This window comes from Akebia trifoliata, chromosome 3 (genome assembly GCF_017979445.1).
Source record: "Akebia trifoliata isolate Shusen 1 chromosome 3, ASM1797944v1, whole genome shotgun sequence".
Lineage (NCBI taxonomy): Eukaryota > Viridiplantae > Streptophyta > Magnoliopsida > Ranunculales > Lardizabalaceae > Akebia > Akebia trifoliata.
The window spans coordinates 24,439,400-24,452,928 of NC_141377.1; the positions used below are offsets into that span (position 1 = coordinate 24,439,400).

At 34.5% G+C, this 13,529-nt stretch overlaps 1 pseudogene; it reads right to left on the bottom strand.

Moving 5' to 3' along the window:
* Nucleotides 1–2,295: 2,295 nt before the first annotated feature.
* LOC147406183 (protein CDI pseudogene) overlaps nt 2,296–13,529 on the bottom strand; it is a 33,895-nt pseudogene continuing 22,661 nt past the window's right edge.

The window sequence follows — 13,529 nt, forward strand, 5'->3', positions numbered from 1 at the left end:
TTCTATCATGATCTTGAAATCTGACGATTTTTTCAGGTAGTATTTTCTTAATGAATGAATTTCTCCAATTGGGTTCAGACTTTCTCTTATGATCGAGGATGAATGCGTAATTTTCTTTAAAATCTAATGGTTAGATCCTTGACTTGTAAGTGGCAAACTTTGATTTTCTTGTCAAACGTGCGAGTGATTCTTCTTTGATAAGTTTACAGTTAGTACAGAACTTCAAGGTTGTTTTTTTTTTTTCAATCCAGTTTAGCTCTTCGTACCGATAATGGACCTAGTATGTTTCTAACAATTGACTTTCCATCAATACCTTGAGATATGAGATTTCCATTCAACTAGTAAGATTGCTTCCATATCATACACTAGAGAATAGGGAGTGACTCTAGTGAAAACTGTATTGAAGTACAATATGTCCCCAATATGAATGGTAACTTCTCTGACCAATCCTGACATATTTTCTCGATGATTATTTTGAGATTCTTATTGACTATCTCAACTGTTCCATTGGTCTGAGAATAGTAATCTATTTTGGGAGCTCTGCCTCGACTATTCTATTGGTCTGAGAATAGTAATCTATTTCATAACTTCTCCTCTGATTATGTAAGTCTTTTCTGGTTTATACATGTGGTGTTCCATAGGACAAGTATATATTTCACGTTGACCAACACCTAAAGTTAACCAACATATCCTCATAGGACCACGTAAGCAAGTCTTTTGAATTTTTTGAATAAATTCATCATCTCTTTGTACTCCTCTGGGTATAGGTTAGTTTTAATCTAAATTTCTCAGGAATTATTTTTTGTTCTGAGGTCAATGACCTTCGCTTTCTCGATTAGAGGTTGAGCAAGTCATTTATCTTCTCATTCAGGAGGGGATTCCTTATTAGAAGAAGTTCTCATTGAAGCCAGATTATTAACTAATTCGTCAATGCGCTCGAGGTATTCAGAAATTTCTTTTATTCAATTGAATTCAAATAGAACGACTGACGCCATTGCACGATAAACTAACTTGACTCCAAGGGAAAGAAAACATACTTGATTGCTAAATTCATAAAAAATAACTAGACTCAAGACTCATAAAAAACTAGAGGCAATTACCCACGACGAGCTTGATTATAGACTAAGAACTCAGGACATCATTTCCAAATAATAGGATTGAGTCTTCTTCTTCAGATTTTTTGCCTTATTCAGAGTTACTTCTTCTCACTTGGTTAAGGCTGCATTTGGTGGCGAGAACTTCATTAAGGACCATTACTCTAGTAAGAGAGGATTGGGTGGCTTATGATTGACTAAGCGAATAAGAATGATTAGGTCAAACGAAAGTTGAGTATTGAATACCATGTTCAAAGTATGAGGAGGTTGGTAAGTGGGTAAAGGGTTGGTGGTAACATTTAGTTATTCAGAGGTAGGGATAATAACTTTGTTGGCATCAATGAGGTCTTAAATTGTGTGACGAAGGACGACGCAATGATCAGTAAGATGACCGGGATTTTGGTGAAACTCACAAAATAGGTTGGAATTATGAGAAGTGGGGAGTGGGTTTGAGGTGCAATGAGTCCTTTACTTAATAGTTTTTGAAAGACAATGCTCAAAGGCATCCCAAGATTGGAGAATGTCTTGTGTAATCGAGGTTAACTAGGGTTAACTTGGTTACTAGGCAGGGTAGTAGATTGAACTAGTGTAGCAGACGTATTGGCTACATAGACGTGATCAGTGCTAGGCTTGGAATTGGTGAAGGGCTTTTTGAGTTTATTGTTAGAAGGATTGGAAATGACCCCAGAAGCGAAGACATCTTCCAATTGGCTACCGGCTTGCAATAGAGACTCGAATGTAGGAAGGTATTGGGAGACTAGATGTCGAGCATACCCTTGCGAGGAATATTTTAAGATAATAGCCACTTGTTCTTTCTCTGAAGGTCTATCCCACATTTGTGAAGCCTTGGCCCTCCAACGACCAATGAAATCAGTAAACGTTTTCCCATTCTTCTATTTAGTTGACTTCAAATCCTTTATTGAAGTTTTAATATTGGTACTAAACTTGTACTGATGCCAGAAAACCTTCGACATATTTTCCCATGTACCTATTGTAGTTGGATCTTGAGATATTAACCATTGTAGTGCTAATGCTGATAGAGTTCGCTGAAATAGTAATGTCCTCTGTTCATCGTTGAGACCCATGGTGCGCATGTTAGTGACGTATACCTTGAGATGTGTTCTTCCACAACCCACTCCATTGAACTTGTCTATCTCAGGCATTACAAACTTCTTTGGCCAATGAATCCTAGGGATACGATTCAGAGCCTCAATACCTGCTGTAACTCATCAATACCTTTTATACTCTTCAAAGCTGACTCCAATTGAGACATCTTGTTGGCTAATACAAGATTTGCATTGACGAGTTCTTCATCTCCATCAAGTTCAAAGACTTCATGTGAGTGTCTTGCTACACTTCCTTCTACCTTATTTTCCTTTGGGTCGTCAAGGGGATTGTCCATTGATTCTGAAATTTGCTCTAAAGCTTCCACTTTACCTTTTATATTATTTATATCCGTAGTAAAAAACTGTCAAAATCTTACGGATCTCTACAAGTTCAGATTCTGAGGCCATTTCCAACTGTTGACTTGGTACTAACGTCGTTCTTACCGACTGGACTTACGACTCCAGGTAGGAAATGGACGCTTGAATTTGGGTGTAATGATAACCCTGAAACCCCATCAAAGGTGGAGTAGGCTTTTAACAATTAGAAATAGAGGTCCCTCTTGATAGCATTGGTTAACCCCCTAAATTCAAAAATTTTAATCGATGAAATATTTCGATCAAGAAACATTACATGAAGGTGATTTACCGATTGATCATGAATCTTAGAAAATTTTGAATCACGATTAAGGGTTGTACGATTTTTTAAAAGTAAGATCCAGATTGTACTAATCAGTACATCCCTTAATATGATTTTTTTTATTGATCTTGATCTTGTTAAATATGAAATATTCAGTCCATTGAATTAAATTGGCCGATACAAGGTGATTAGGACTATGTACCCATTTGAATTTGGGCCAATTTGACCCAATGGATCTAAATATTCTACTTGAATCACTTTATCAACTATTTTTTTAAGATAATTAATCCAATCGATCCATATGTTGATCTATAAGATCCATTTACCAATTGGGCTAACTAGTTTAATTTGCTATTGATCGGTATGTCTCATCAATTAAGTTTACTAGGTTGGACCGGTATTGTGGGTTGGATTGGAGCAGCGTGGACCGGTCCACCCACTTACATTTGGGTTGGACTAAATAGAGCAACCCGGGAATACCCATAGTCGATTCGAGTCGTAACCTATAGGAAGGTTCATAGACTCTAGGTTTATTACGTGCAATGCAATTTATCTGGCCACCCTTGCCCAAATACACCTATATACATCTCGAGCGTACCCAATCAAATGTTACGGGGTGACTTGATTTGATATACTGTATAAGTGATAATCTAAGACTCCAACTCAAATCTCTGAAGTCAAAAGTAACCAGTTTAATTCCCAGTTGAAAGGTGGCATACAATGCTGAGTAAGGACACTTTTAAGTCACCTCTCATCTAGAATAGACGTAATTTATCCCTCTTGTACTATAGTACATCGGGGTAGGATCTCGTTTAGGCACTAATTTTAACCAAGAAGTGTAGTTAGTGAAATTAGCTTAACTTTGATATACCGTATATGTAGGAGTCTAAGGTTGGCAATCAGGACATGTGACTGTGCGGCTTATAATAGGACAAAAGGCTTAGGTCACCCCAGTATGGGTGTATCGATATACGTTTTAGTGTCACTTGATCAAATGGTACTGATGCCCCAGTTTAATATAGCCTAAGGTACTTGACTGGAGTTGTGCTTTTCATGAATGACGTCGCATCTCCGAAGAGACCGGGCCACGCATAGTGGTATGTACAATACAGGGTAGGGTGCGCCCGTGGTGTTTTCTAGATAAATAGGCCCATGAGCCAAATCAGATCACAAGAGTATGGATTTCAAATATTGATCAAGAAACATAAATAATATCCATAACATCAAGATCGAATCAAGGCATGTACATCAAATATATGTATCAATCAGATCATGACATATTAGATCGGCAATCAATCAGATATAACATGGAGTAATCAGTCAGATCTAACATTGAAAGAGGCATATCATGAACCAAAACAATTTTTTATCTTATTTTTATGGTCTCATCAAATATCACTTTGGATGACCTTAAACAAATCGAGATATTCAATTGAGGATAGAATGGTAATTGTTGAGGTAAAGAGTGATGAATTTTTTTATTTTTTATTTTTTAACATGAAAAAGAATAAAAATAAAATGATTATATTTTTTGTAAAAGAAACTATGTTTTATTAAACCATGTACGTAGAAAATCCCCCTTCATTTTTTTTAAACAAGAACCTATTAAACAAAACCGAACACAACTTTTTCATTTTTTTTTTATTTTAAAACAAAATAGAAACCAAAGCGAAAGTTAAAAAAAAAAAAAGATTGAAAGAAAAACACGATATTTGTTTTTTTTTTTCTCTTAAATCAATCCAACCATTTCCAAATCATTTCTCATTCTGTCAACTATTTTCCAATGTAACAGAACAATTTAATGACGAGTTCTTCGTATAAAATCAATTATTCAACATTCTGTTCATCTCCGTGAAATTATTTTTCTATCTCAAAGTTAAATTCGTCAACTAGAGTTGCTTCTCTAGGGGATGGATCTATATAAATCCCATAATCTGTCATTGAAAATTTTGGCGAATCGTAGCCCAAGCAAGAACCCAAAATATTCCAAACAAAATTATTAGCTCTAAAAGAACATGGAGGCTTTTGGAAACGATGTAAATGCATATATCTCAAGATTTCCTCATCGGTGAATGGTTTTAGCCAGGTTGATGAATTGGATGGTATTGATCCCTAGCTTCAGATCGATCTTTTCATCTCCAAACAAAAAGAAATCTTTCCATCTCTAAACAAAGAGAAATCGACATTGAGCCTTTCTTCAAAATTTTAAAGTTTCAAATAAGCTCAAAGGAAAAAAAAAACCTTTATTCCAAGAACCAAATCATATTTTCAAAGGGAAATCCACGAAAGATTGAGATCCTACCTTTTTCATTTCGAATCGAAGATTTTCCACTGATCAAAACCAACAAATTCTGAAAGTTTCTTCGATAGAAAAAAAAATGGTTTTCAATAAAATCATTCAAGATCGAGTTGGTTTCAAGAGCTGTTAAGCTTTGTATTTTTACATCAGCAAGAATCAGAGATTCTCTTTGAGCGTTAGGGTCCTAAATCGATCGGGCTGAGAGCTTTAGACCGATCAATCTCTATTGAAACCGATGGAACTGGATGGAAGAAAATTGGATTAAAACATTAAGGGTTTGAAATTTAAATGAATGTTTCACTAAAAACACACCACTCACATAATTTTATTATTTGAAAATTAAGGGTTTGCTAATAACACACCCAAAAACTAATTTTATTATTTTTAATTATTTTTTATTTTTGAAAAACAGAAAAAAAAGTATACCATTCATCTTTAAAAAAAAACTTTATTGGTCAGCAACAACATACCATAAATAAATTTAAAAAAATGATTTGAAAAGAAAATAAATAAATTTTGCAGAAAAGTGAGAAAATCTTTATATTTTTTTATTCATTTCTTTGATACCATCTATCACGTGGGGAAAAAATAATAATTACACACCGATTAAAAAATTGATTGCTTCCTATCTCGACCACCATCATCCCATCCTTCAATGAAACCAACCTCTTGAATTATTTAGAGTCATCCCAAATAAATCTTGATTGAACCATAGAAAAATGTGCCAAAATAAAATATTCACCATTCAAACAAGTAATCACTAATTGAGCAAAAAAGAATGATAAAAAACAAAAATAAACAAAGAAACAAACAACTAAAAATAAAATAAAACAAACTAGGTCGTTATGGCAATGCGTCCCATACTTAGGGACTTTTCAAGTCTGATCCTCAATAATCCCCAGTGGAGTCGTCACTGAAATCGTCCTCGATCCGCAAGGTATACGGATCCACTTTTAATTTTTGAGATTTGGGAGTCGCCACCTAGTTATTACGGTCTAGGAACCGAGCATTGACTCTAAATAGATAAAAATAATTAATCTATGAATAAAAAAAAACTATGGTCCGGGGATCACATTACGGGATTGGAAGGTGTTAGGCACCAACCCCGTCCAGCAAACGCCAGTCTTTACTATTTCTCAAAAAAGATTACATTGCTAAAAGAAATAAAACCAATGAATAAAATAATAAGAAGTATACATAGATGATCGCAACGATTTGTTCCCTTAGAGCTGACGGAGATACTCCTCGTATGAGATTCCTTACTTTATTTTCTTCACTGGTTCTGCTTCTGATCTCCAAGTTGAGGTCTCTGTAGACACTCCATTTTTGCATCTGCCTGATTAATCAACTCGTTAACCCGATCGTAATGGTTCCCAATGATGGATGTTTATTCCAATGCTTTATTTTGTTATCAGATATGTTTCAGAAATCTGGATGAGGTATCTCGAACTGACAAAACTGTAGAAACCACGCTACGCTAGGAAAATACGATCCCAGAAACATAGAAATCATCATCTTGTAAACAAAAAGAAGTTTCACGATAAAAATCACTAAAAAATGATCAAATTACCAAAATACCCCTAACCTTAAAATATCCCTAGAGCCTACGTTACGATTAGGAAAACTCATTCAAACACATAAAACAATAAATCGAAATCAAATAAATCATTTCACCAATTTTAACAGAATTTGACGAAATTACGAAAATGCCCCTCATAAAGTTCACAATCATTTCACACAAAATTTTTTATAAATGACACAAACTAATATTTCCATTGAATTCCTTATGAAAAATCGATTCTAAAACATCTTAGAACATTAAAAACCGACTTAAAATGTGAAAAGTCCTCTTCGGGGGCAAAACGATAATTTCATAATTAAAATTTTGAAATTAATAAAAAAATATTAAATAATTAAAGTGAAACATTAATGAAATTAATTTAAAATTTTGAACTAAAAAAATCGATTAATCGGGCTCTCATGGAAAATTGTTGAGGGTTCGTGAGATATTTCTTTAAGGACCCCTCCATTTGGGGGTCCAAAGAATTAAAGATATAATAGAGGAGGGTTCTCCAAAAATTTAAAATCAATCAAGCAAGAATAAGGTCAAGGTATTAAAGTCAATCAAGTGAGACTAAGGTCAAAATTAAAGTCAATTAAGCAAGACTGAAGTCAAAGATATTAAAAGTCAATCAATTAAGACTAAAGTCAAAATATTAAAAGTCAATCAAATAAGACCAAAAGTCAAAATCATAATAGAATTTTAATTAAATAATAACTCTATCTAATAGAGTTCTAACTAAAAAACAATTCTACCTAAAATAATTCTAATTAAAACACAATTCTACCTAAAACAATTCTTACTAAAACACAACTCTAATTAAAAGAACTCTAATTAAACACTAACTCTATCAAAATCAACCCCTAAAAAATCTATAAATAGAGGTGCTCACACCCTATTTTCGTATCAAATCATAAACCTTAAGAGAAGTAGGTCTAAAAGTCCCCCTAGCCTCCCATAAACCCTAGTTTTGGAGTCCCAATTCCTTACCTAACATCCCTTCTTTTATTTCAGCCTAAAAAACACCTAAAAGCCCTTCAAAAACACCCAAAATCCATAACGAATTCGAAGAATCCAGATAAAAAAAAAAGATATACCTTGCCTCGGAGATTAGAAATCAAATCCGGAGATAGAGCGAAAAACAGAGTACGGTACAAGAAGCAGTTTTTGTCGAATCTGAGGGAACAAGATCTTTGTGTATCGAAGGTATAATTCTTTATTTTTATTTTTTATTTTTTATTATCTAGGTCTTTTAGCAATGTAATTTATTTGGAAAGTTAGTAGAGACCGGCTTTGGCCGGGCGGGGTTGGTGCCTAACACCTTCCAACCCCGTAATGTGATCCCTGGATTCAGTTTTGTTCAGTAGATTAGTTCTTTATCTGTTTTGAGTCATTGATCGGTTCCTAGCCCGTAATAATTAGGTGGCGACTCCCAAACCTCAAGGGTCAAAAACGGATCCGCGCACCCCGTGGATCGAGGGCGCTTTCAGTGGCAACTCCATTGGGGAATATTGACGATCAAATTTGAAAAATCCCAAGTATGGGAAGCATTGCAAGTAAGACCTAGTTTTTATTTTATTTTATTTTTAGTTATTTATTTATTTTTATTATTTCCATCATTCTTTTGGCTCTATTGTTGATCATTGATTGAGATGTCGAATATGTTTGTTTGGCACATCTTTGTTATGACTCAATTTGGGGTCATTCAGAATGACCCTAAATAATGCAAGGTACCGAAGGTTAATGACATGGAAAATGACCCATGTGTATTATTTGGATTATTGGGTCTGTATTATCCTCTATTAGCATCATCCAATCCAATTTCGGAATGCCTTGATTTGGCATCTGATTCTCTATGGTTCAACCGAAGATTATTTAAAAAGACCCTAAATAACGATATATTTCAAGGGGATAGATGGGATAATAATGGTTAGATGCTGATTTTTTATTTTTAAAATTTTTAATTCTTATTTTTATTTTATTTTATTTCATTTTTATGTTCTGTGGGCGTGTGACAGCAAGAAAAGAAAACTTTTTTAATTTTGTCAACAATACCAGTGTGCTGATGTAATTGGTATGCCAAAAGTAAATCGTTTGTTTTTACACCATCTTAACAATAACAATGTGTTGATTTAGTTGGTGTGTGAAAGTGCCCTCGATCCGCGGGGGGCGCGGATCCACTTTTGACCCTTGAGGTTTGGGAGTCGCCACCTAGTTGTTAAGGTTTAGGAACCAAACTGACTCTAAAAAAGGTAAACTAATCTACGAAAGAGAAAAAGAGTCCGGGGATCACGTTACGGGGTTGGAAGGTGTCAGGCACCAACCCCGCCCGGCCAAAGCCGGTCTCTACTAACTTTCCAAATAAATCACATTGCTAAAAACCTAGATAAAAATAAAAAAAAAAAAATTTCATACCTTTCCGATTGCAAGGATTTTGTTCCCTCAGATCTAACAAAAATAGCTCCTTGTACCGTACTCCCTTACTTCGTTCTGTCTCCGAATTTGATTTCGGATCTCCGAGATCAAGGTATCTCCTTGTTTTTGGATATGAACTCTTCAAGTTTGTTGCGGATTTGGGGGTGTTTTTGGAGGGCTTTTAGGTGTTTTCTAGGCTAAAATTAAAGGAGAGATGTTAGGTAAGGAGTTGGGGCTCCAAAACTAGGGTTTATGGGAGGCTATGGGGGCTTCTAGACCTACTTCTCTTAGGGTTTATGATTTGATGCGAAAATAGGGTGTGAGCACCTCTATTTATAGATGTTTTTAGGGGTTGATTTAGATAGAGTTAGTGTTTAATTAGAGTTTTTTTAATTAGAGTTGTGTTTTAGTTAGACTTATTTTAGGTAGAATTGTATTTTAATTAGAATTGTTTTAGGTAGAATTGTTTTTAAGTTAGAACTTATTAGATTGAGTTATTATTTAATTAGAACTCTATTATGACTTTTGGTCTTATTTGATTGACTTTTAATGTTTTGACTTTAGTCTTAATTGATTGACTTTTAATATCTTGACTTCAGTCTTGCTTAATTGACTTTAATTTTGACTTTAGTCTCACTTGATTGACTTTAATACCTTGACTTCAGTCTTGCTTGATTTACTTTTAATTTTTGGAGAACCCTCTCTAAAATATCTTTAATTCTTTGGACCCCCAAATTGAGGGGTCCTTAAAGAAATATCCCACGAACCCTCAACAATTTTACTTGAAAACCCGATTGATCGATTTTTTCGGTTCAAAATTTTAAATTAATTTCATTAATATTTCACTTTAATTATTTAATATTTTATTTATTAATTTCGAATTTTTTAATTATGAAAATTGTGAAATTACCGTTTTACCCCCGGAAAGGACTTTTCACGTTTTAAGTCGATTTTTAATGTTCTAGGATGTTTTAGAATCGATTTTTCGTAAGGAATTCAATGGAAGTATTAGTTTGTGTCATTTATGAATTTTTTGTGTGAAATGGTCATGAACTTTATGAGGGGCATTTTCGTAATTTTGTCGAATTTTGTTAAAATTGGCGAAATGATTTATTTGGTTCCGATTTGTTATTTTATGTGTTCGAGAGAGTTTTCCTAAGCGTAATGTAGGCTCTAGGGTTGTTTTGAGATTAGGGTATTTTGGTAATTTGGTCAATTTTTAGTGATTTTTATCGTGAAACTTCTTTTTGGTCTGCAAGATGATGATTTCTATGTTTCTGGGATCGTAATTTCCTAGCGTTGCGTGGTTTCTAAGGTTTTTTCAATTCAAGATACCTCATCCGGATTTCTGAAACATATCGGGTAACAAAATAAAGCAATAGAATACACATCCATCATTGGGAATCATTGCGATCGGGTTGACGAGTTGATTAATCAGGCGAGTGCAAAAATGGGGTGTCTACAGTGTGTAATAAACAAAATTGTGTTTTTTCTGTCCACACATCATCTTCTTAAAAATATTACCCTTCTGTTCATCGTCCCTAACCAAGAGATCGAACTCATCTCTCGACTCAATCGGCTGAAATCTCAGCCCGATCAGTTAGAACTCTTAATGAAAATGTCGAGTTATAGCTTTGAATCATCGATTAATCTTGAGTTTGAACGAAGAAAGTTGATCTCTTCTCCCTTTCGTCGGAAAAAGCTCCAAGATTCGAAGTAGAATGGTGTTATCTCGTCTGAGAGGAAAGAGATAGAGGGTCAGTGCCTTTCCACTTCGTCTTCTCTACGGATCCAAAGAGGGTACTACCACTGTTTTAACCTCTATTCCTAAACCTCATCACCAAATTTGATCGGTCGTTTTTTGCTAAAATCTTGGATTTTCTGTTTTGAATAAGAAATAATTAAAACGCTGTTGTTTCAAAAATCAATGGAAAATTCAAAAAACAAAAAAAGAAACCTCTTCGATGTTGCCAAGTCTCATGAGCCCTTGAAGTCAGGTAGTCTGCGATTTACGTTGAGAGTTGTTTGTGGCGAGATGATCTTATTTGAAGCGAAACAGGACATGAACACCAGGTTCCCGCAGCTGAGTTTTGATGAAAAATTTACTTTAGATGTATTTTAAAGTCTGTGAAACGCCATTAGAGTAAAATCCGATTGTCATCTGGACATCAGTCTATGGCCTGATTCGCTTGGTGCTTTCCTCCTTGACTCTACCACCTAAAGGGGTATTAAGAAGAAATAGAATATGCTTGATGGGCAAATGGGACCGAGAGTTGGATCTTCGCTGGTTCTTGGACTAGGTTGTTCACCAAGTACCTCAAACAGTAAGGGTGGTACAGCGATTGTATGTGCAACCACCTCTTTAGCCAGAGAAATTGAGGAGAAATCTTCAATAGACCTTGATTTATATCTGTGAACAGTGTCCCTTTGAGTTCAACGACCACAACTCTCTCTCCCTCCTTCTCTGTCTGCGTTTTATTTGCCTTCTTCTCTATATTTCTTCGTCAATGGATTTTATTGGTATTTGGTTTGAAACATTATTTTTCTGATTTGTTTTCCTTTGTTTTTTTCATTCGGTAATTTGGTGAGATTTTAGATTGCTCCAACTAATTTTTATCATTGAGGTCAACGATTTTTAGTGCTGATTCGGAGTATTTGAAGAAAGGGGTTTTTGAAAGTGATGTTTTGATTTTTGGGGGCGATTCGATTTTTATGGTCCTTGTAGCAATGGTGTCAAGGAGAGTTTTTTGTTTTTTGTTTTTTTTTTCCTATCATCACACCAATTCTTACCGACAATACATCACATTTTGATATTTGCTTGATTGCAAACGAGTTGGTTTGGCAATACAATTTTCGTATTGGCTGTGTTTTAATTAGTAATAGTTTGTTTTTTTTGTTTTTTGTTGCTTCTTTAAAAAAAAAAAAATCAATTTGGTAAAAAAAAAAAAGCATTCCTTATGTCAATTAGTATTGTGCTATCCTCAATTCAATATGCTTTGAAATTTCGAATCGTTTTGGGTCGTCCGAAATGATCTTTGATTGGTACATAAAAAAAGAGGGATTGGATTTCGAAATCAACCATAAGAGTGAATTTTTAGGTGAGTTAACTCAGTTGAACTCATCTCACATCACGTGAGGAACTAATTGTGTGCTATTTATTTTACCATAATGTGTTGTTATTTTGAACATAATGAGTCGAGTCAACTCATTTGAATTTATTGGATTCATGCAATTTGTTGCTTGTTCTTATACATTCCCTTGATATGTTATGATGATATTGTTTCCATGTTATATGAGGATTGAATGCTATGAGATGAGTTAACTCGATGAGTCCATGTTTGAATAGGTTATGTGCTAGATTAGGGTACATGATTTCCCTTTTGATATCCGATTGATATGGTGATACACTTTTGATATCTTGATTGTTGGAACCTTAACTATAACATATTGATTGATTGGTTTTAATTAATTGATTGGTTTGGATTGATTGGTTGATTTTGATTTCTCCTGATTTGCATGCCATGACTTTGATCTTAATAATTTTTTGATGATTGTATTCACTATGATTATGGCCCGTTGATGATATGATTAGGCCCATGGGCCCAGTGTTTGGAAAAGGCCCCGGGCACACCCCACCCTGTTTTGCACACACCACATGCACGTTTATTGTTTTACCCACTTACACGTCCCACATAGCCAACGTGGCACTAGTGCGTGGCCCGGTCTCTTCGGAGATGCGATGTTGTAGACACCCCATTTTTGCATCCGCCTGATTAATCAAGTCGTCAACCCGATCGCAAAGGTTCCCAATGATGGATGTCTATTCCAATGCTTTATTTTGTTACCAGATATGTTTCAAAAATCCGGATGAGGTATCTTGAACTGACAAAACTTAGAAACCACGTTACGCTAAGAAAATACTACCCCAGAAACATAGAAATCATCATCCTGCAAACCAAAAAGAAGCTTCACGATAAAAATCACTAAATTACAAAAATACCCCTAACATCAAAACAACCTTAGAGCCTGCATTACGCTTAGGAAAATCCACTCAAACACATAAAACAACAAATTGAAACCAAGTAAACCACTTCGTCAATTTTCACAAAATTTGACAAAATTAAGGAAATACCCCTCATAAAGTTCACGACCATTTTATATAAAAAAAACTTCATAAATGACAAAAACCAACATTCCCATTGAATTCCTTACGAAAAACTGATTCCAAAACATCCTAGAACATTGAAAAACGACTTAAAACGTAAAAAATCCTCTCCGAGGGCAAAATGGTAATTTCATAATTTTAATAATTAAAAATTTTGAAATTAATAAATAAATCATTAAATAATGTAAAGTGAAACATTAATAAAATTAATTATAAAATTTAAATCAAAAAATTTGATCAATCAAGCTTTCA